The following is a 24,572-nucleotide window of genomic DNA, read 5'->3' as shown; positions in this document are numbered from 1 at the left end:
AGATAGTAGATAGGGACAGTTAGGAATCTCGTTAATCCATTCATGCGCTCACTAATTAGATGACGAGGCATTTGGCTATTTTTTTTTTTTTTTTTTTTTGATCGCGGAGGTATGGAAATCTATCGAAAGATACTAGGTCTGTCAACACTTCAGTTTCCTAGCATGCACGATTCATTGCTCTATCTGAACCGAAGTTCCGCAACGCCTACGTACTAAAACCATCCTCATAGCCATTTATATTTACCATTATTTGCGATGTTTATGCCTTTATTGATGTTATGCCAAGACAGCAAGCAAATGTTTTGAACCAAACGTTTTAGCTAAGTCCAATCTCGGAAAACCCGCTCAGGTACATGAACTGTTTAAACAACCGAGACTGCCTCTCATAACCTGGACGCTAATGTATGACTATCATATTTGCTGAGGACCCTTCGCTATCAATCAAACCTTAAGAGAGTCATAGTTACTCCCGCCGTTGACCCGCGCTTACTTGAATTTCTTCACTTTGACATTCAGAGCACTGGGCAGAAATCACATTGTGTCAACACCCGCTAGGGCCATCACAATGCTTTGTTTTAATTAGACAGTCGGATTCCCCAAGTCCGTGCCAGTTCTGAATTGATTGTTAATTGATAATCGTTATAATTGATAAGAACTAATTGTTTAACCCAAATAGTATTCTTAAAAATTTTAGCAAGAAAGTTCCACAATTGGCTACGTAACTAAACTATCCGGGGAACAAGTAACTAACATAAATGCTAGAAACTCTATTTACCCAGAACGAGCACATAAACCATGTTATTGTTTCCCAATCAAGCCCGACTATCTCAATCTTCAGAGCCAATCCTTATCCCGAAGTTACGGATCTAATTTGCCGACTTCCCTTACCTACATTATTCTATCGACTAGAGACTCTTCACCTTGGAGACCAGCTGCGGATATTGGTACGGCCTGTTGAGAAGTTTGCGTGTCCCCACCATAAATTTTCAAGGTCCGAGGAGAAAATATCGACACAACAGTATATGTCATGCTCTTCTAGCCCATCTACCATATCTCTCTGCGAAAGACTTCCATGGTAGTACGGCTATAAAACAGAAAAGAAAACTCTTCCGATATCTCTCGACGGCTTCTTTATGGTCGTTCCTGTTGCCAGGATGAGCACGAGGCCCATATTTAATAACAAACGGATACTCAACAGGTTACGGAATTGAACCGTATTCCCTTTCGTTCAAAATTATTCAAGTGTATTATATTCGCTTTGTTTATATAGTTAGGCATTTTTGTTTTACTTGAAAATTTTCGGCTTTCGCCTTGAACTTAGGACCGACTAACTCGTGATCAACCACTGTTCACACGAAACCCTTCTCCACTTCAGTCCTCCAAGGTCTCATTCGATTATTTGCTACTACCACCAAGATCTGTACCAATGGCAGCTCATGCAGGCTTACGCCAAACACTTCTACGCATACCATTGTACCTTCCTACTCACTAAAGTTTCAAAATTTATATCACAAGTAATATAAATCATCTACTTTAGCGGTAATGTATAGGTATACAACTTAAGCGCCATCCATTTTAAGGGCTAGTTGCTTCGGCAGGTGAGTTGTTACACACTCCTTAGCGGATTTCGACTTCCATGATCACCGTCCTGCTGTTTTAAGCAACCAACGCCTTTCATGGTATCTGCATGAGTTGTTAATTTGGGCACCGTAACATTACGTTTGGTTCATCCCACAGCGCCAGTTCTGCTTACCAAAAGTGGCCCACTGGGCACATTATATCATAACCTTGAACTTCATATCAAGAAAGTTAAGGTTCTTACCCATTTAAAGTTTGAGAATAGGTTAAGATCGTTTCGACCCTAAGGCCTCTAATCATTCGCTTTACCAGATAAGATTATTTTATATAATATTAAAATGCACCACTATCCTGAGGGAAACTTCGAAGAACCAGCTACTAGATGGTTCGATTGGTCTTTCGCCCCTATACTCAATTCTGACAATCGATTTGCACGTCAGAACTGTTCGGTCTTCCATCAGGGTTTCCCCTACTTCAACCTGATCAAGTTATAGTTCACCATCTTTCGGGTCACAGCATATATGCTCAAGGTACGTTCCAGTTAGAGGCATAATAATATAAATATACATATACATAACTATATAGAACGCCCCGGATTGTGTTAATTAGCTATAAATAGCTAAAAAACTAATCCCATATTAGTCAAGTTAATTACGCTATTAGGTTTACATCCCAATAACTTCACATATGTTAGACTCCTTGGTCCGTGTTTCAAGACGGTCCCGAAGTATCCTGAATCTTTCGCATTGTTAATCATACAAGAGCATATAATAAACACAAAAATCAATGATAATTATGCCATTATATAATTCCGAAAAATTAACGCTCTGTAATAATATAAATCTATCAGCACTTTATCAAATTAATACATTTATTCTGTGTTAAATGCAAGCAATTAATTGGAATAAACTATAAGTTAATTTTATGATAAATTTGGAATGCTAATAGATTACAATGTCCTTATATGGAAAAAATGCACATTATCTTAATAATATTATTTAAATATACAATTTTAATGATGAATTTCCATATACGGATATTCAGGTTCATCGGGCTTAACCTCTAAGCAGTTCACGTACTGTTTAACTCTCTATTCAGAGTTCTTTTCAACTTTCCCTCACGGTACTGTTTACTATCGGTCTCATGTTATATTTAGTTTTAGATGGAGTTTACCACCCACTTAGTGCTGCACTATCAAGCAACACGACTCTTTGGAAACATCATCTAGCAATCATTAACTTATACGGGCCTGGCACCCTCTATGGGTAAATGCCTCATTTAAGAAGACTTAAATCATTAATTTCTCATACTAGAATATTGACGCTCCATACACTGCAATCTCACATTTGCCATATAGACAAAGTGACTTAGTGCTGAACTGTTTTCTTTTCGCTCGCCGCTACTAAGAAAATCCTTGTTAGTTCTTTTCCTCCCCTAATTAATATGCTTAAATTCAGGGGTAGTCCCATATGAGTTGAGGTTGTATATATAACTATATTTGCCATAAATTCTTTATATATAAATGATAAAACAATCAATTAAATTCGTTATAAATAGTTCCAATATTCTTGTAAGCAAAGTCATTTTTATCCATTTAACGAACCAACGAAAATAATAACAAACCAAGATTTTTTCTTTTTCCGAATCATTAATAAGAGACAATTCTAGATGAAAAATATTTCAATTTTTATGCTAACATTTCTCAGTATATTTGATTGAAAAAGAAAATATTTCTCTTCGTTTTTCACATTCAAATGTGAGATAATGTTTTTCATTTCTTTTAATATTATGAATAAAATCATTATTTAATCCAATAATATACCATATGCTTATAAAAAATTTATAAACAACTTAATTAGCATAGTCTTACAACCCTCAACCATATGTAGTCAAGCACACTATAAAATTAATTAAAGTACATAACAGCATGGACTGCGATATGCGTTCAAAATGTCGATGTTCATGTGTCCTGCAGTTCACACGATGACGCACAGTTTGCTGCGTTCTTCATCGACCCATGAGCCGAGTGATCCACCGCTTAGAGTTTTATAATTCAATTTTATATAATGTCAATATTGTTTTTATTGAAAGAAATTAAAAATACACCATTTTACTGCATATATCAATTCCTTCAATAAATTTATTTTTATACCTAAAATAAATGTTGCGAAATGTCTAGTTTCATATAAGCATTATGTATCATAATAATCTGGTTATGGTTTGCTATTTTGGGTGACACATACTGCAAAATTTATATAAAACATTAACCTGATGGATGACAGGTACAAACATTGTATATTTTAGGTTGTTGCATAGCCAACGTATGCTCATAACATAGATGAACAATACATATTCGCAACGCTGTATATTATGGTCCATATACACACACACTTATTTTGATTACCACACATTCAAAATTATTTTTATTTAATTCGACTTCTACTTTCGAATTTAGTTTAGTTTCTTCGATTTCCATTTTCGAGAATTTGTTTTTATAGGAAACGCCGTTGTTGTAGTAAGTACTGCCACAAATACGCACAGCAACATTAATAATGTTAAAGTCTTTTTATGAGGTTGCCAAGCCCCACATATAAAATAAAAGCCATCTTCATTTTATTTTGACTTTAACTTTTGATTCCGTGGAATCATTTTGTAATATTTTTATTTTGGTAAATTGTATTTATTGTATTATAACAAATATTTATTAACGATAAGGATATTATACAATAATGATCCTTCCGCAGGTTCACCTACGGAAACCTTGTTACGACTTTTACTTCCTCTAAATAATCAAGTTCGGTCAACTTTTGCGAAACAACCGTAACACGCAAGGCGTCACAGTGATCACGTCCGGAGACCTCACTAAATAATTCAATCGGTAGTAGCGACGGGCGGTGTGTACAAAGGGCAGGGACGTAATCAATGCGAGTTAATGACTCACACTTACTGGGAATTCCAAGTTCATGTGAACAGTTTCAGTTCACAATCCCAAGCATGAAAGTGGTTCAGCGGTTTACCCGGACCTCTCGGTCTAGGAAATACACGTTGATACTTTCATTGTAGCGCGCGTGCAGCCCAGGACATCTAAGGGCATCACAGACCTGTTATTGCTCAATCTCATTATTGCTAGACGCAATTTGTCCATTTAAGAAGCTAGTGTCCTTATAATGGGACAAACCAACAGGTACGGCTCCACTTACATAAACACATTCAAACACAATAAACATTTTACTGCCACCATGAATGAAGGCTAACATAAGCTTCAGCACATAATCCTGAAGATATCTATTTAATATATTTGAGTCTCGTTCGTTATCGGAATTAACCAGACAAATCACTCCACGAACTAAGAACGGCCATGCACCACCACCCATAGATTCGAGAAAGAGCTATCAATCTGTCTTACACACTTATGTTCGGACCTGGTAAGTTTTCCCGTGTTGAGTCAAATTAAGCCGCAGGCTCCACTCCTGGTGGTGCCCTTCCGTCAATTCCTTTAAGTTTCAGCTTTGCAACCATACTTCCCCCGGAGCCCAAAAGCTTTGGTTTCCCGGGAAGCGACTGAGAGAGCCATAAAAGTAGCTACACCCAATTGCTAGCTGGCATCGTTTATGGTTAGAACTAGGGCGGTATCTGATCGCCTTCGAACCTTAACTTTCGTTCTTGATTAATGAAAACATCTTTGGCAAATGCTTTCGCTTAAGTTAGTCTTACGACGGTCCAAGAATTTCACCTCTCGCGTCGTAATACTAATGCCCCCAAACTGCTTCTATTAATCATTACCTCTTGATCTGAAAACCAATGAAAGCAGAACAGAGGTCTTATTTCATTATCCCATGCACAGAATATTCAGGCATTTGAAGCCTGCTTTAAGCACTCTAATTTGTTCAAAGTAATAGTACCGGCCCACAATAACACTCGTTTAAGAGCACTAGTGCAGGTTTTAAATAGGAGGAACATATGAAAAAATACAAGTATTTAATCACATATAAGAACTCCACCGGTAATACGCTTACATACATAAAGGTATAGTACTAACCACAATTGTAAGTTGTACTACCCGTATGAAGCACAAGTTCAACTACGAACGTTTTAACCGCAACAACTTTAATATACGCTATTGGAGCTGGAATTACCGCGGCTGCTGGCACCAGACTTGCCCTCCAATTGGTCCTTGTTAAAGGATTAAAGTGTACTCATTCCAATTACAGGGCCTCGGATATGAGTCCTGTATTGTTATTTTTCGTCACTACCTCCCCGAGCTGGGAGTGGGTAATTTACGCGCCTGCTGCCTTCCTTAGATGTGGTAGCCGTTTCTCAGGCTCCCTCTCCGGAATCGAACCCTGATTCCCCGTTACCCGTTGCAACCATGGTAGTCCTAGATACTACCATCAAAAGTTGATAGGGCAGACATTTGAAAGATCTGTCGTCGGTACAAGACCATACGATCTGCATGTTATCTAGAGTTCAACCAATATAACGATCTTGCGATCGCTTGGTTTTAGCCTAATAAAAGCACATGTCCCATAAGGTTCATGTTTTAATTGCATGTATTAGCTCTAGAATTACCACAGTTATCCAAGTAACTGTTAACGATCTAAGGAACCATAACTGATATAATGAGCCTTTTGCGGTTTCACTTTTAATTCGTGTGTACTTAGACATGCATGGCTTAATCTTTGAGACAAGCATATAACTACTGGCAGGATCAACCAGAATAATGTTTTTCCTTCATATTCCATTCATATTTTTTGAATCGAAATAAGCAATATAATAGATATATAGATTTTTCACTTTATATAATTCCATGATTTTTATTATATTGAATAAAATTCAATATTTCGCCTTTGGGTAAAATTTTAAATATATAAATATAAGTAAAAAATCTATTCGATTACGGCCATTTTTATATAGCATTCGTAATCCATATTTTCATTTTTAATTTATACTTGTTTACCAATATAACAAGAATTTCATATAATTATTGTAATATATATGTTTCTATAATTTTATCTTTTATATATACATATTTCATTATAAAATATCATTTTATTTCCAACATACATAATTATTGTATCCACACATGTACAATTTTGTTTAACCAATATAAATATTAAGTTAAATCATTTGCATTTTGAAGATAAATTTAAAATTTATCTCTTTTCATATATCTCTCTGGTAATATATAACATAAAACCAAGCGCATATGATAATATTTCCACATTTAATATATAATTTATATTTCTTTCATAAGAATCCATATTTGTATTATACCGTAACGATATAATAATCCAACTATACGGCAGGTAATAAATTAATATTTGCCTGCCTCCAAAAATTAACGATAATATATGGAAACGATTTGTTATTCTATATATAATAGAAACTTGACTTTGTTTCAACGATATTATCTAAAAAGCGTATATTCCTATTATCGCGGAGCCAAGTCCCGTGTTCTATAGAACTGAGAAACAAATTTGTACGGATAATAATATACTTTATTTTATGTAACCAATATAAACATAATCCGAAATAAATATTTCGAATAATGCGGGAGTCGGCAACCACTGCCTACCTATAGTAGTTTTTGAACCCGCTGTCCTCAAAGCGGTATTTTCAATTCCGTTTGCCACCCAACATACGGTCTATTCTCTTATATATTAAGAGATTATAGGAACATTTCATTTTTTTTCCATTATTCATATATAATATGATTATTTTTTTTTTATACATATAATAAATATTAATTTTTATATGTTTATTATTTAATTTACTCATATAATTGCCAAATTCATATGAATACATAAGTTTTGAACAATATGAGAGGTCGGCAACCACTGCCTACCTATAGTAGTTTTTGAACCCTCTGTCGTAATTCCGGTCGTTTACACTACTATACCCTCTCACTATAATGGCTTTTCTCTATAATACTAAGAGAATATGGGAATATCTCAGCATTTTTTCCCATATACATATAATAATTAACCATTTTCATATGTATATTATTTAATTTAATCATATAATTGCCAAAATCATATGAATACATAAGTTTTGAACAATATGAGAGGTCGGCAACCACTGCCTACCTATAGTAGTTTTTGAACCCTCTGTCGTAATTCCGGTCGTTTACACTACTATACCCTCTCACTATAATGGATTTTCTCTATAATACTAAGAGAATGTGGGAATATTTCAGCATTTTTTCCCTTATACATATAATAATTAATCATTTTCATATGTATATTATTTAATTTACTCATACAATTGCCAAAATCATATGAATACATAAGTTTTGAACAATATGAGAGGTCGGCAACCACTGCCTACCTATAGTAGTTTTTGAACCCTCTGTCGTAATTCCGGTCGTTTACACTACTATACCCTCTCACTTAAATGGCTTTTCTCTATAATACTAAGAGAATATGGGAATATCTCAGCATTTTTTCCCATATACATATAATAATTAACCATTTTCATATGTATATTATTTAATTTAATCATATAATTGCCAAAATCATATGAATACATAAGTTTTGAACAATATGAGAGGTCGGCAACCACTGCCTACCTATAGTAGTTTTTGAACCCTCTGTCGTAATTCCGGTCGTTTACACTACTATACCCTCTCACTATAATGGATTTTCTCTATAATACTAAGAGAATGTGGGAATATTTCAGCATTTTTTCCCTTATACATATAATAATTAATCATTTTCATATGTATATTATTTAATTTACTCATACAATTGCCAAAATCATATGAATACATAAGTTTTGAACAATATGAGAGGTCGGCAACCACTGCCTACCTATAGTAGTTTTGAACCCTCTGTCGTAATTCCGGTGGTTTACACTACTATACCCTCTCACTTAAATGGCTTTTCTCTATAATACTAAGAGAATATGGGAATATCTCTGCATTTTTTCCCATATACATATAATAATTAATCATTTTCGTATGTATATTATTTAATTTACTCATACAATTGCCAAAATCATATGAATACATAAGTTTTGAACAATATGAGAGGTCGGCAACCACTGCCTACCTATAGTAGTTTTGAACCCTCTGTCGTAATTCCGGTCGTTTACACTACTATACCCTCTCACTTAAATGGCTTTTCTCTATAATACTAAGAGAATATGGGAATATCTCTGCATTTTTTCCCATATACATATAATAATTAACCATTTTCATATGTATATTATTTAATTTAATCATATAATTGCCAAAATCATATGAATACATAAGTTTTGAACAATATGAGAGGTCGGCAACCACTGCCTACCTATAGTAGTTTTTGAACCCTCTGTCGTAATTCCGGTCGTTTACACTACTATACCCTCTCACTATAATGGATTTTCTCTATAATACTAAGAGAATGTGGGAATATTTCAGCATTTTTTCCCTTATACATATAATAATTAATCATTTTCATATGTATATTATTTAATTTACTCATATAATTGCCAAATTCATATGAATACATAAGTTTTGAACAATATGAGAGGTCGGCAACCACTGCCTACCTATAGTAGTTTTTGAACCCTCTGTCGTAATTCCGGTCGTTTACACTACTATACCCTCTCACTATAATGGATTTTCTCTATAATACTAAGAGAATGTGGGAATATTTCAGCATTTTTTCCCTTATACATATAATAATTAATCATTTTCATATGTATATTATTTAATTTACTCATACAATTGCCAAAATCATATGAATACATAAGTTTTGAACAATATGAGAGGTCGGCAACCACTGCCTACCTATAGTAGTTTTTGAACCCTCTGTCGTAATTCCGGTCGTTTACACTACTATACCCTCTCACTTAAATGGCTTTTCTCTATAATACTAAGAGAATATGGGAATATCTTAGCATTTTTTCCCATATACATATAATAATTAACCATTTTCATATGTATATTTTTTAATTTACTCATATAATTGCCAAAATCATATAAATACATAAGTTTGAACAATATCAGAGGTCGGCAACGGTCTTTCCTCTATAATACTAAGATAATATGGGAATATTTCATCATTTTTTCCCTTATACATATAATAATTAATCATTTTCATATGTATATTATTTAATTTACTCGTATAATTGTCAAAATCCTATGAACACATAAGAGAATACAATATGAGAGGTCGGCGCAACCATAATATAGTAGTTGATGACGAGGTGTTTGGCAACTTGACACAATCCATTAAAGTCTTTATATTAATTATATGAAAGGGACAATATCATATGCGTCACTAAATTGATGACGAGGTGTTTGGCAACTTGATACAATTCTTTAAAGTCTTTATATCAAAAATTATATGATAGGGACAATATCATATGCGTCACTAAATTGATGACGAGGTGTTTGGCAACTTGACACAATTCATTAGAGTCTGTATATTAATTATATGATAGGGACAATATCATATGCGTCACTAAATTGATGACGAGGTGTTTGGCAACTTGATACAATTCTTTAAAGTCTTTATATCAAAAATTATATAATAAGGACAATATCATATGCGTCACTAAATTGATGACGAGGTGTTTGGCAACTTGACACAATCCATTAAAGTCTTTATATTAATTATATGATAGGGACAATATCATATGCGTCACTAAATTGATGACGAGGTGTTTGGCAACTTGATACAATTCTTTAAAGTCTATATATCAAAAATTATATGATAGGGACAATATCATATGCGTCACTAAATTGATGACGAGGTGTTTGGCAACTTGACACAATTCATTAAAGTCTGTATATTAATTATATGATAGGGACAATATCATATGCGTCACTAAATTGATGACGAGGTGTTTGGCAACTTGATACAATTCTTTAAAGTCTTTATATCAAAAAATTATATGATAAGGACAATATCATATGCGTCACTAAATTGATGACGAGGTGTTTGGCAACTTGACACAATCCATTAAAGTCTTTATATTAATTATATGATAGGGACAATATCATATGCGTCACTAAATTGATGACGAGGTGTTTGGCAACTTGATACAATTCTTTAAAGTCTTTATATCAAAAATTATATGATAAGGACAATATCATATGCGTCACTAAATTGATGACGAGGTGTTTGGCAACTTGACACAATTCATTAAAGTCTTTATATTAATTATATGATAGGGACAATATCATATGCGTCACTAAATTGATGACGAGGTGTTTGGCAACTTGACACAATCCATTAAAGTCTTTATATTAATTATATGATAGGGACAATATCATATGCGTCACTAAATTGATCAGTCGCGATCGAACACTCGACGAGTGCAGACGTGCCTGCGGATCGACAGCAAATTGTTAGCAAATTGTTAGCAAATTGTTCACAGTTGTAAGTCCCGTTACTTGTGCCCAGCCACTTCGCGTCGCGTGATCTTGTCGCGCGTTTTGATTGGCCCAGCCAACGTACCTAACGGTAGTTCGCACTAACACCATCGCACACCCGAGTGTGCGTGTTATCAGCGCAAAAAACCCAGTGCTCGAAGCAGCGGTATAATTGCAAAGCAGCAGCCACGTGCTGCCTGGCTCACCGGCTTACGGTGCCCAGCTTCCCCCCCCCCCCCCCCTCCTCACTCCTTATCAACTTTGGAGAAGATGGACTGGCAGGCCCCCCCGCGCACCCACAAGCTTGGAACAACACCACGCAAAAAGGCTCTGAGAACACGCAAGAGCAGCTCCAGCAGCGAGGGAAGCACCTCGCATACAGAGCCGGGCGAGATAAAGCGAAAACCGGCAAAGAAAGCACAGGGAGAGGAGCTGGAAGATAAGCCAAGCACTAGCGCAGCTCTGCGCAAGAAGCTCGCCAACAACGCCTTCGCTTTACTCTCGACCGAAGAAGACGAGTACGACCAAGAGAGCTCTGATGACGAACCCGGACCTAAAGACGATTCCAAGCCCAAGACCCCCGAGAAACCAAAGCCCACCCCGAAGACCATCAAGCCACCTCCGATTTTTATCCCCGATGTGACCAACATCTCGGCACTCGTCAAGATGATCACGACTCTTGTAGGCCCGAAGAACAATTTTACCTACAAGACCGTGAATGGCAACAACGTACGTGTCATGATGCCGGACAAAGAGTCCTATACAGCTCTGCGTCTCCAACTTGTGGCCCAAAACAAGAGGCATCGGACTTTCCAGCCGAAAGATGAACGTGCATACAAGGTTGTCATCAAAGGACTCCACCACTCCACCGATCGTGAGGAAATCATTGAAGACCTTCGCAGACAAGGGCACGCTGTTAGAGATCTGCACAATCCCATTGGCAGAAGAACTAAAGAACCGCTGGGAATATTCTTCGCCAACCTGGAGCCTTCCAGCAACAACAAAGACGTCTACCAAGTCAAGCGGATCTGCAGGTCGGTAGTAACCATTGAACCGCCGCAGAAGTTCAACGACGTGCCTCAATGCTTCAGGTGCCAAGGATTCGGTCATACACAGCGTTACTGCTTCCTGGAATACCGATGTGTAAAGTGTGGAGGCCCTCACGAATCGAGGGCATGTGAGAAGAGGGAGGACGACAAAGCGTGCTGCTTCCACTGCCAGGCGGACCATCCTGCGTCTTTCAAGGGATGCCCTGCATACAAAAGGGCCAAAGCACTCGCTGCTCCGAAAACAAGGCCCGTCGCTAATGCTAACAAGGCGCCGCCCGTGGCATCACCAAACGTCACCTCTGGCAGGAGCTACCGAGACGCCCTCAACGGAGTACACGCAGCACCGCAGAATCCCACAACCCCAGTCCAAACCCAAACAGAAACCCCACACTCCGGTCAGATAGAAGCGATGTTCGCTCGCATGGAAGGAATGATGGAAAGGATGATGGAGCGCATGTTCACCCAGATGACACAGCTGGTGGCCACCATTCTCAACAGCAAGTCATGCAACTAAAGCTCCACCTAGTCGTCTGGAATGCGAACGGCCTGCAGAACAGCAAGGCCATAGTCGAGCACCATCTGAAGACCCACCAGATCGATATCCTACTCGTAGCCGAAACCCACTTCTCCCCCAGATCCCACTTTAATATCAGCGGATATGACCTCATCCATGCAGACCATCCTTCTGGCAGAGCACGCGGTGGAGCAGCCATCCTCATCAGGAGCGGTATTCAATACCTAGAGCTGCCCGCGTTTCAGCAAGACTGGGCACAATGTCCTGTCATCAGGATTGTCAGCCCGCAAGGAGATTTAGACATTGGAGCGGTCTACTTTCCCCCCAGATACCGCATAACAGCATCTCACCTCAGTGAGTTCTTCGAGCATTTTGGGCCCCGCTTCATAGCAGCTGGAGATTATAACGCCAAACATTCTTGGTGGGGATCGCGCGCCAACAACCCCAAAGGGAAAACTCTGTTTGGGTACCTTCAACGCCACCGACTGGACTGCCACTCCACTGGCGAGCCCACTCACTGGCCAACGAATCCCCTCAAGACTCCAGACCTACTGGACTTTGCTGTGTCGAAAGGCATAGGGCATGCGAAGATCAGCTGCACAACAAATGCTGATCTCCTGTCAGACCACTGTGCAATAAACGTGCTAATCAACACGCCAGTCCTCAGGAAAACCCCGCTCAGAAGGCTCACTGGAAAATATACCGACGCCGCCAAGTTCGCGTCCTGGATGCTCTCCACCGTCAATCCGAACCCCATCCTCAACACACCCAGGAACATTGATGAAGCTATCGGGAATCTCACCAGGCAGATGCAAAACGCTGCGGAATTCGCAAGCCCACCGCCACCAAAGACTGCGAGAACACCTAGCAGGGACCTCCACCTCTGGTCCCCGGAAATTGCGGCACTCGTGACTGAGAAGAGGCGTCTCAGGAGAGTTTGGTTCTTGACGCGCAATCCAAGAGACAAAACAGCGCTCAATCACGCCACAAAGGAGTTGAAGGACAAGATCTCCAGCCTACGCCAGGACTCCTTCCTCAGATTCCTCGAGGAACTCTCTCCCGGGGACCCAGACCACAATCTGTGGAACGTCACCCGCCACATTAAACGACCAGCCAAAAAGGTTTCCGCAGTGCGCAAAGCAGATGGATCCTGGTGCCGTTCGGATGCTGAAAGAGCAGAAGCTTTCGCCGAACACCTTTACAACGCCTTCTCTCCGTTCGACTGCTGCACTGCCGAAGAACATGCTGAAACAGCCCGGTTTCTCAATAGCCCAAGCTCTCCCGGTCCCCCGTTGGAACCAGTCGACCCTGAGGAAGTTGCGCAGGAGATTGCTCTACTGAAGAACAACAAATCTCCAGGCCTGGATCGTATAGATGCGGCGGCCCTAAAAATGCTCCCATTCCGCTGCACACAAATGCTGGCCAGCATTTACAACAGCTGCTTCCGGCTAGGGTACTTCCCGGAAGAGTGGAAAAGAGCAGAGGTTATTGTCCTCCTCAAGCCTGGTAAGCCTGAAGCCAATCTCGCCTCCTATCGTCCGATTAGTTTGCTGGCAATCCTCTCCAAAATACTCGAAAGAGTAATTTTGCGCAGAGTAATGCCAGTACTGGATGAGGCTGGTTTGATCCCCGATCACCAGTTTGGCTTCAGGCGCTCCCACGGAACACCAGAGCAATGCCACCGGCTAGTCGAACGGATCCTCGAGGCATTCGAGCAAAAGAAATACTGCTGCGCTGTAATGCTCGACGTGAAGCAGGCATTCGACAGAGTTTGGCATCCTGGACTCCTCCATAAACTCAAATCCTACCTCCCAAGCCCCCATTTTACCCTCCTCAAATCCTACACTGAGGGAAGAGCATTCCAAGTCAGATGCGGAAGTGCAATAAGCCTACCCAGACTGATCAGAGCTGGAGTTCCGCAAGGCAGTGTGCTCGGACCAATACTGTACACCCTTTACACCGCAGACCTTCCCATAATCCCCTCCAGGAACCTAACTATAGCGACTTATGCAGATGACACGGCTTTCCTCGCCTCCTCATCCGACCCACGAGAAGCCTCCGAAACAATCCAAAGGCAAATGGACGCGCTACATCCCTGGCTCAGCAGGTGGAACATCGTAGTGAACGCGGAAAAATCTACCCAAACAACATTTGCACTAAGGAGAGGAGACTGCCCACCGGTCACGCTAAACGGAGTCATCATTCCCAACGCACCCGCACCCAAGTACCTAGGACTTACCCTGGACCGCAGGCTCACTTGGCGTCCCCACATCGTCAGCAAACGCATACAGGCCGATGCGCGTCTGAGGCAGATGCATTGGCTTATTGGGAGAGGGTCCAAGCTAAGGCAGAACCACAAAATCCTGGTGTACAAGGCAATTCTCAAGCCCATCTGGACCTACGGGATACAGCTATGGGGCACGGCAAGCCACACGAATCGCCTGCGTATACAGCGGTTCCAGAATAGGTGCTTGAGAATTGCCTGTAATGCGCATCCCTACCACGAGAATGTCGCCATACATAGGGAACTTGGAATCCCACAAGTCGCTGATGAAATCTCCAGGCTCAGCGAGAGATACCTGAAAAGGCTCGAAAACCACCCTAACCACCTCGCCACCAACCTGTTAGACAATAGCCAAACAAGCAGACGTCTCATGAGGAGACACCCTCTCGATCTTCCACAACAATAGACAACACATATAAAACCCGCCACAAATACATGTACAATAGTATCCCTTAAGCTAATGTTCCCCCGCAAAACCATTTAATTATTGTCCACTAGGACAGATTTTAAATAAATAAACGCACGCTAAAAAAAAAAAAAAAAAAAAAAAAAAAAACTAAATTGATGACGAGGTGTTTGGCAACTTGATTCAATTCTTTAAAGTCTTTATATCAAAAATTATATGATAAGGACAATATCATATGCGTCACTAAATTGATGACGAGGTGTTTGGCAACTTGACACAATTCATTAAAGTCTGTATATTAATTATATGATAGGGACAATATCATATGCGTCACTAAATTGATGACGAGGTGTTTGGCAACTTGATACAATTCTTTAAAGTCTTTATATCAAAAATTATATGATAGGGACAATATCATATGCGTCACTAAATTGATGACGAGGTGTTTGGCAACTTGACACAATTCATTAAAGTCTTTATATTAATTATATGATAGGGACAATATCATATGCGTCACTAAATTGATGACGAGGTGTTTGGCAACTTGACACAATCCATTAAAGTCTTTATATTAATTATATGATAGGGACAATATCATATGCGTCACTAAATTGATGACGAGGTGTTTGGCTACAGGAAAAAATCATTTATTTATCGAATCATCAAGCAAAGGATAAGCTTCAGTGGATCGCAGTATGGCAGCTGCTCAACCACTTACAACACCTTGCCTGTTACAAAAGTCGTTTACAATTGATTCTAGGCTTTGTCATTGTATTAAATAATGCTTTTATATGTAACTAGCGCGGCATCAGGTGATCGAAGATCCTCCTAATTTACTATGTTACAAATTACATTGGCATCACATCCATTGTCGTTTATAAAATAAATTATAAACTTTAAATGGTTTAGAAGCCATACAATGCAAATTGCCCCTTATTTATCATTGCAGTCCAGCACGGATACGACCTTAGAGGCGTTCAGGCATAATCCAACGGACGTAGCGTCATACCACTGTTCGCTCGAACAAGTATTGTGCCATTGGTCCGTACCTGCGGTTCCTCTCGTACTACGCAGGAATGCTGTCGCAACAACGTTTTGTCATTAGTAGGGTAAAACTAACCTGTCTCACGACGGTCTAAACCCAGCTCACGTTCCCTTGCATGGGTGAACAATCCAACGCTTGGTGAATTTTGCTTCACAATGATAGGAAGAGCCGACATCGAAGGATCAAAAAGCGACGTCGCTATGAACGCTTGGCCGCCACAAGCCAGTTATCCCTATGGTAACTTTTCTGACACCTCTTGTTAAAAACTCTTTAAACCAAAAGGATCGATAGGCCGAGCTTTTGCTGTCCCTGTGTGTACTGAACACCGAGATCAAGTCAGCATTTGCCCTTTTGCTCTATGTGTGGTTTCTGTCCGCACTGAGCTGGCCTTGGGACACCTCCGTTATTATTTGAGAGATGTACCGCCCCAGTCAAACTCCCTACCTGGCAATGTCCTTGAATTGGATCATACCTGAGTAATTGGAGTTATACCAAATTTTCAAATCAAAAATACATAAATGCATCGTTTTATTAAAGAATTTGTTTGCGATTATATAACAAACTCGTGATACTTTGATCAAGAAGCTTGCATCAAAACCCAATACCATAAGATATAATAAATATATCCGTATAATGGCTAGGAAATGATACACGTTCCATTTAATCAAGTAAGTAAGGAAACAATAAGAGTAGTGGTATTTCATTGACGATACCAAACCGAGGTCTAATATCTCCCACTTATTCTACACCTCTTATGTCTCCTTACACTGCCAGATTAGAGTCAAGCTCAAAAGGGTCTTCTTTCCCCGCTAATTATTCCAAGCCCGTTCCCTTGGCTGTGGTTTCGCTAGATAGTAGATAGGGACAGTAGGAATCTCGTTAATCCATTCATGCGCGTCACTAATTAGATGACGAGGCATTTGGCTACCTTAAGAGAGTCATAGTTACTCCCGCCGTTGACCCGCGCTTACTTGAATTTCTTCACTTTGACATTCAGAGCACTGGGCAGAAATCACATTGTGTCAACACCCGCTAGGGCCATCACAATGCTTTGTTTTAATTAGACAGTCGGATTCCCCAAGTCCGTGCCAGTTCTGAATTGATTGTTAATTGATAATCGTTATAATTGATAAGAACTAATTGGTTTAACCCAAATAGTATTCTTAAAAATTTTAGCAAGAAAGTTCCACAATTGGCTACGTAACTAAACTATCCGGGGAACAAGTAACTAACATAAATGCTAGAAACTCTATTTACCCAGAACGAGCACATAAACCATGTTATTGTTTCCCAATCAAGCCCGACTATCTCAATCTTCAGAGCCAATCCTTATCCCGAAGTTACGGATCTAATTTGCCGACTTCCCTTACCTACATTATTCTATCGACTAGAGACTCTTCACCTTGGAGACCAGCTGCGGATATTGGTACGGCCTGTTGAGAAGTTTGCGTGTCCCCACCATAAATTTTCAAGGTCCGAGGAGAAAATATCGACACAACAGTATATGTCATGCTCTTCTAGCCCATCTACCATATCTCTCTGCGAAAGACTTCCATGGTAGTACGGCTATAAAACAGAAAAGAAAACTCTTCCGATATCTCTCGACGGCTTCTTTATGGTCGTTCCTGTTGCCAGGATGAGCACGAGGCCCATATTTAATAACAAACGGATACTCAACAGGTTACGGAATTGGAACCGTATTCCCTTTCGTTCAAAATTATTCAAGTGTATTATATTCGCTTTGTTTATATAGTTAGGCATTTTTGTTTTACTTGAAAATTTTCGGCTTTCGCCTTGAACTTAGGACCGACTAACTCGTGATCAACCACTGTTCACACGAAACCCTTCTCCACTTCAGTCCTCCAAGGTCTCATTCGATTATTTGCTACTACCACCAAGATCTGTACCAATGGCAGCTCCATGCAGGCTTACGCCAAACACTTCTACGCATACCATTGTACCTTCCTACTCACTAAAGTTTCAAAATTTATATCACAAGTAATATAAATCATCTACTTTAGCGGTAATGTATAGGTATACAACTTAAGCGCCATCCATTTTAAGGGCTAGTTGCTTCGGCAGGTGAGTTGTTACACACTCCTTAGCGGATTTCGACTTCCATGATCACCGTCCTGCTGTTTTAAGCAACCAACGCCTTTCATGGTATCTGCATGAGTTGTTAATTTGGGCACCGTAACATTACGTTTGGTTCATCCCACAGCGCCAGTTCTGCTTACCAAAAGTGGCCCACTGGGCACATTATATCATAACCTTGAACTTCATATCAAGAAAGTTAAGGTTCTTACCCATTTAAAGTTTGAGAATAGGTTAAGATCGTTTCGACCCTAAGGCCTCTAATCATTCGCTTTACCAGATAAGATTATTTTATATAATATTAAAATGCACCAGCTATCCTGAGGGAAACTTCGGAAGGAACCAGCTACTAGATGGTTCGATTGGTCTTTCGCCCCTATACTCAATTCTGACAATCGATTTGCACGTCAGAACTGTTTCGGTCTTCCATCAGGGTTTCCCCTGACTTCAACCTGATCAAGTATAGTTCACCATCTTTCGGGTCACAGCATATATGCTCAAGGTACGTTCCAGTTAGAGGCATAAATAATATAAATATACATTATACATAACTATATAGAACGCCCCGGGATTGTGTTAATTAGCTATAAATAGCTAAAAAACTAATCCCATTATTAGTCAAGTTAATTACGCTATTAGGTTTACATCCCAATAACTTGCACATATGTTAGACTCCTTGGTCCGTGTTTCAAGACGGGTCCCGAAGGTATCCTGAATCTTTCGCATTGTTAATCATACAAGAGCATATAATAAACACAAAAATCAATGATAATTATGCCATTATATAATTCCGAAAAATTAACGCTCTGTAATAATATAAATCTATCAGCACTTTATCAAATTAATAACATTTATTCTGTGTTAAAATGCAAGCAATTTAATTGGAATAAACTATAAGTTATATTTTATGATAAATTTGGGATATGCTAATAGATTACAATGTCCTTATATGGAAAAAATGCACATTATTCTTAATAATATTATTTAAATATTACAATTTTAATGATGAATTTTCCATAACGGATATTCAGGTTCATCGGGCTTAACCTCTAAGCAGTTTCACGTACTGTTTAACTCTCTATTCAGAGTTCTTTTCAACTTTCCCTCACGGTACTTGTTTACTATCGGTCTCATGGTTATATTTAGTTTTAGATGGAGTTTACCACCCACTTAGTGCTGCACTATCAAGCAACACGACTCTTTGGAAACATCATCTAGCAATCATTAACGTTATACGGGCCTGGCACCCTCTATGGGTAAATGGCCTCATTTAAGAAGGACTTAAATCATTAATTTCTCATACTAGAATATTGACGCTCCATACACTGCATCTCACATTTGCCATATAGACAAAGTGACTTAGTGCTGAACTGTTTTCTTTTCGCTCGCCGCTACTAAGAAAATCCTTGTTAGTTTCTTTTCCTCCCCTAATTAATATGCTTAAATTCAGGGGGTAGTCCCATATGAGTTGAGGTTGTATATATAACTATATTTTGCCATAAATTCTTTATATATAAATGATAAAACAATCAATTAAATTCGTTATAAATAGTTCCAATAGTTCTTGTAAGCAAAGTCATTTTTATCCATTTAACGAACCAACGAAGAATAATAACAAAACCAAGATTTTTCTTTTTCCGAATCATTAATAAGAGACAATTCTAGATGAAAAATATTTCAATTTTTTATGCTAGACATTTCTCAGTATTATTTGATTGAAAAAGAAAATATTTCTCTTCGTTTTTCACATTCAAATGTGAGATAATGTTTTTCATTTCTTTTTTAATATTATGAATAAAATCATTATTTAATCCAATAATATACCATATGCTTATAAAAAATTTATAAACAACTTAATTAGCATAGTCTTACAACCCTCAACCATATGTAGTCCAAGCAGCACTATAAAATTAATTAAAGTACATAACAGCATGGACTGCGATATGCGTTCAAAATGTCGATGTTCATGTGTCCTGCAGTTCACACGATGACGCACAGTTTGCTGCGTTCTTCATCGACCCATGAGCCGAGTGATCCACCGCTTAGAGTTTTATAATTCAATTTTATATAATGTCAATATTGTTTTTATTGAAAGAAATTAAAAATACACCATTTTACTGGCATATATCAATTCCTTCAATAAATTTATTTTTATACCTAAAATAAATGTTGCGAAATGTCTTAGTTTCATATAAGCATTATGTATCATAATAATCTGGTTATGGTTTGCTATTTTGGGTGACACATACTGCAAAATTTATATAAAACATTAACCTGATGGATGACAGGTACAAACATTGTATATTTTAGGTTGTTGCATTAGCCAACGTATGCTCATAACATAGATGAACAATACATATTCGCAACGCGTGTATATTATGGTCCATATACACACACACTTATTTTGATTACCACACATTCAAAATTATTTTTATTTTAATTCGACTTCTACTTTCGAATTTAGTTTAGTTTCTTCGATTTCCATTTTCGAGAATTTGTTTTTATAGGAAACGCCGTTGTTGTAGTAAGTACTGCCACAAATACGCACAGCAACATTAATAATGTTAAAGTCTTTTTATGAGGTTGCCAAGCCCCACATATAAAATAAAAGCCATCTTCATTTTATTTTGACTTTAACTTTTGATTCCGTGGAATCATTTTGTAATATTTTTATTTTGGTAAATTGTATTTATTTGTATTATAACAAATATTTATTAACGATAAGGATATTATACAATAATGATCCTTCCGCAGGTTCACCTACGGAAACCTTGTTACGACTTTTACTTCCTCTAAATAATCAAGTTCGGTCAACTTTTGCGAAAAAACCGTAACACGCAAGGCGTCACAGTGATCACGTCCGGAGACCTCACTAAATAATTCAATCGGTAGTAGCGACGGGCGGTGTGTACAAAGGGCAGGGACGTAATCAATGCGAGTTAATGACTCACACTTACTGGGAATTCCAAGTTCATGTGAACAGTTTCAGTTCACAATCCCAAGCATGAAAGTGGTTCAGCGGTTTACCCGGACCTCTCGGTCTAGGAAATACACGTTGATACTTTCATTGTAGCGCGCGTGCAGCCCAGGACATCTAAGGGCATCACAGACCTGTTATTGCTCAATCTCATTATTGCTAGACGCAATTTGTCCATTTAAGAAGCTAGTGTCCTTATAATGGGACAAACCAACAGGTACGGCTCCACTTACATAAACACATTCAAACACAATAAACATTTTACTGCCACCATGAATGAAGGCTACATAAGCTTCAGCACCATAATCCTGAAGATATCTATTTAATATATTTGAGTCTCGTTCGTTATCGGAATTAACCAGACAAATCACTCCACGAACTAAGAACGGCCATGCACCACCACCCATAGATTCGAGAAAGAGCTATCAATCTGTCTTACACACTTATGTTCGGACCTGGTAAGTTTTCCCGTGTTGAGTCAAATTAAGCCGCAGGCTCCACTCCTGGTGGTGCCCTTCCGTCAATTCCTTTAAGTTTCAGCTTTGCAACCATACTTCCCCCGGAGCCCAAAAGCTTTGGTTTCCCGGGAAGCGACTGAGAGAGCCATAAAAGTAGCTACACCCAATTGCTAGCTGGCATCGTTTATGGTTAGAACTAGGGCGGTATCTGATCGCCTTCGAACCTCTAACTTTCGTTCTTGATTAATGAAAACATCTTTGGCAAATGCTTTCGCTTAAGTTAGTCTTACGACGGTCCAAGAATTTCACCTCTCGCGTCGTAATACTAATGCCCCCAAACTGCTTCTATTAATCATTACCTCTTGATCTGAAAACCAATGAAAGCAGAACAGAGGTCTTATTTCATTATCCCATGCACAGAATATTCAGGCATTTGAAGCCTGCTTTAAGCACTCTAATTTGTTCAAAGTAATAGTACCGGCCCACAATAACACTCGTTTAAGAGCACTAGTGCAGGTTTTTAAATAGGAGGAACATATGAAAAAATACAAGTATTTAATCACATATAAGAACTCCACCGGTAATACGCTTACATACATAAAGGTATAGTACTAACCACAATTGTAAGTTGTACTACCCGTATGAAGCACAAGTTCAACTACGAACGTTTTAACCGCAACAACTTTAATATACGCTATTGGAGCTGGAATTACCGCGGCTGCTGGCACCAGACTTGCCCTCCAATTGGTCCTTGTTAAAGGATTTAAAGTGTACTCATTCCAATTACAGGGCCTCGGATATGAGTCCTGTATTGTTATTTTTCGTCACTACCTCCCCGAGCTGGGAGTGGGTAATTTACGCGCCTGCTGCCTTCCTTAGATGTGGTAGCCGTTTCTCAGGCTCCCTCTCCGGAATCGAACCCTGATTCCCCGTTACCCGTTGCAACCATGGTAGTCCTAGATACTACCATCAAAAGTTGATAGGGCAGACATTTGAAAGATCTGTCGTCGGTACAAGACCATACGATCTGCATGTTATCTAGAGTTCAACCAATATAACGATCTTGCGATCGCTTGGTTTTAGCCTAATAAAAGCACATGTCCCATAAGGTTCATGTTTTAATTGCATGTATTAGCTCTAGAATTACCACAGTTATCCAAGTAACTGTTAACGATCTAAGGAACCATAACTGATATAATGAGCCTTTTGCGGTTTCACTTTTAATTCGTGTGTACTTAGACATGCATGGCTTAATCTTTGAGACAAGCATATAACTACTGGCAGGATCAACCAGAATAATGTTTTTCCTTCATATTCCATTCATATTTTTTGAATCGAAATAAGCAATATAATAGATATATAGATTTTTCACTTTATATAATTCCATGATTTTTATTATATTGAATAAAATTCAATATTTCGCCTTTGGGTAAAATTTTAAATATATAAATATAAGTAAAAAATCTATTCGATTACGGCCATTTTTATATAGCATTCGTAATCCATATTTTCATTTTTAATTTATACTTGTTTTACCAATATAACAAGAATTTCATATAATTATTGTAATATATATGTTTCTATAATTTTATCTTTTTATATATACATATTTCATTATAAAATATCATTTTATTTCCAACATACATAATTATTGTATCCACACATGTACAATTTTTGTTTAACCAATATAAATATTAAGTTAAATCATTTGCATTTTGAAGATAAATTTAAAATTTATCTCTTTTCATATATCTCTCTGGTAATATATAACATAAAACCAAGCGCATATGATAATATTTCCACATTTAATATATAATTTTATATTTCTTTCATAAGAATCCATATTTGTATTATACCGTAACGATATAATAATCCAACTATACGGCAGGTAATAAATTAATATTTGCCTGCCTCCAAAAATTAACGATAATATATGGAAACGATTTGTTATTCTATATATAATAGAAACTTGACTTTTGTTTCAACGATATTATCTAAAAAGCGTATATTCCTATTATCCGCGGAGCCAAGTCCCGTGTTCTATAGAACTGAGAAACAAATTTGTACGGATAATAATATACTTTATTTTATGTAACCAATATAAACATAATCCGAAATAAATATTTCGAATAATGCGGGAGGTCGGCAACCACTGCCTACCTATAGTAGTTTTTGAACCCGCTGTCCTCAAAGCGGGTATTTTCAATTCCGTTTGCCACCCAACATACGGTCTATTCTCTTATATATTAAGAGATTATAGGAACATTTCATTTTTTTTCCATTATTCATATATAATATGATTATTTTTTTTTTATACATATAATAAATATTAATTTTTATATGTTTATTATTTAATTTACTCATATAATTGCCAAATTCATATGAATACATAAGTTTTGAACAATATGAGAGGTCGGCAACCACTGCCTACCTATAGTAGTTTTTGAACCCTCTGTCGTAATTCCGGTCGTTTACACTACTATACCCTCTCACTATAATGGCTTTTCTCTATAATACTAAGAGAATATGGGAATATCTCAGCATTTTTTCCCATATACATATAATAATTAACCATTTTCATATGTATATTATTTAATTTAATCATATAATTGCCAAAATCATATGAATACATAAGTTTTGAACAATATGAGAGGTCGGCAACCACTGCCTACCTATAGTAGTTTTTGAACCCTCTGTCGTAATTCCGGTCGTTTACACTACTATACCCTCTCACTATAATGGATTTTCTCTATAATACTAAGAGAATGTGGGAATATTTCAGCATTTTTTCCCTTATACATATAAT

At 38.0% G+C, this 24,572-nt stretch overlaps 4 non-coding genes and 2 pseudogenes across 4 annotated transcripts; all 6 read right to left on the bottom strand.

Annotated features, from left to right (window-relative positions):
* Window positions 1-3,061, bottom strand: LOC116803034 (annotated as a pseudogene; the record flags this gene model as incomplete).
* Window positions 3,062-3,447: 386 nt separating this feature from the next.
* LOC116803035 lies at window positions 3,448-3,624 on the bottom strand (annotated as a pseudogene).
* Window positions 3,625-4,305: 681 nt separating this feature from the next.
* Window positions 4,306-6,297, bottom strand: LOC116803037. The gene has a single exon (XR_004363327.1). It is a non-coding gene; the product is annotated as a small subunit ribosomal RNA (ribosomal RNA).
* Window positions 6,298-15,846: 9,549 nt separating this feature from the next.
* LOC116803038 lies at window positions 15,847-19,808 on the bottom strand. Its single transcript, XR_004363328.1, has one exon. It is a non-coding gene; the product is annotated as a large subunit ribosomal RNA (ribosomal RNA).
* A 394-nt stretch (window positions 19,809-20,202) lies between these two features.
* On the bottom strand, window positions 20,203-20,381 carry LOC116803033. The gene has a single exon (XR_004363325.1). It is a non-coding gene; the product is annotated as a 5.8S ribosomal RNA (ribosomal RNA).
* A 687-nt stretch (window positions 20,382-21,068) lies between these two features.
* LOC116803036 lies at window positions 21,069-23,063 on the bottom strand. Its single transcript, XR_004363326.1, has one exon. It is a non-coding gene; the product is annotated as a small subunit ribosomal RNA (ribosomal RNA).
* Between the last annotated feature and the right edge of the window lie 1,509 nt (window positions 23,064-24,572).

The sequence above is a fragment of the Drosophila sechellia genome, unplaced genomic scaffold (genome assembly GCF_004382195.2).
Source record: "Drosophila sechellia strain sech25 unplaced genomic scaffold, ASM438219v1 U_274, whole genome shotgun sequence".
Classification (NCBI taxonomy): Eukaryota; Metazoa; Arthropoda; class Insecta; order Diptera; family Drosophilidae; genus Drosophila; species Drosophila sechellia.
The sequence above is the reverse complement of the archived record's forward strand: the minus strand, read 5'-3'. Positions and strand labels throughout refer to the sequence as shown.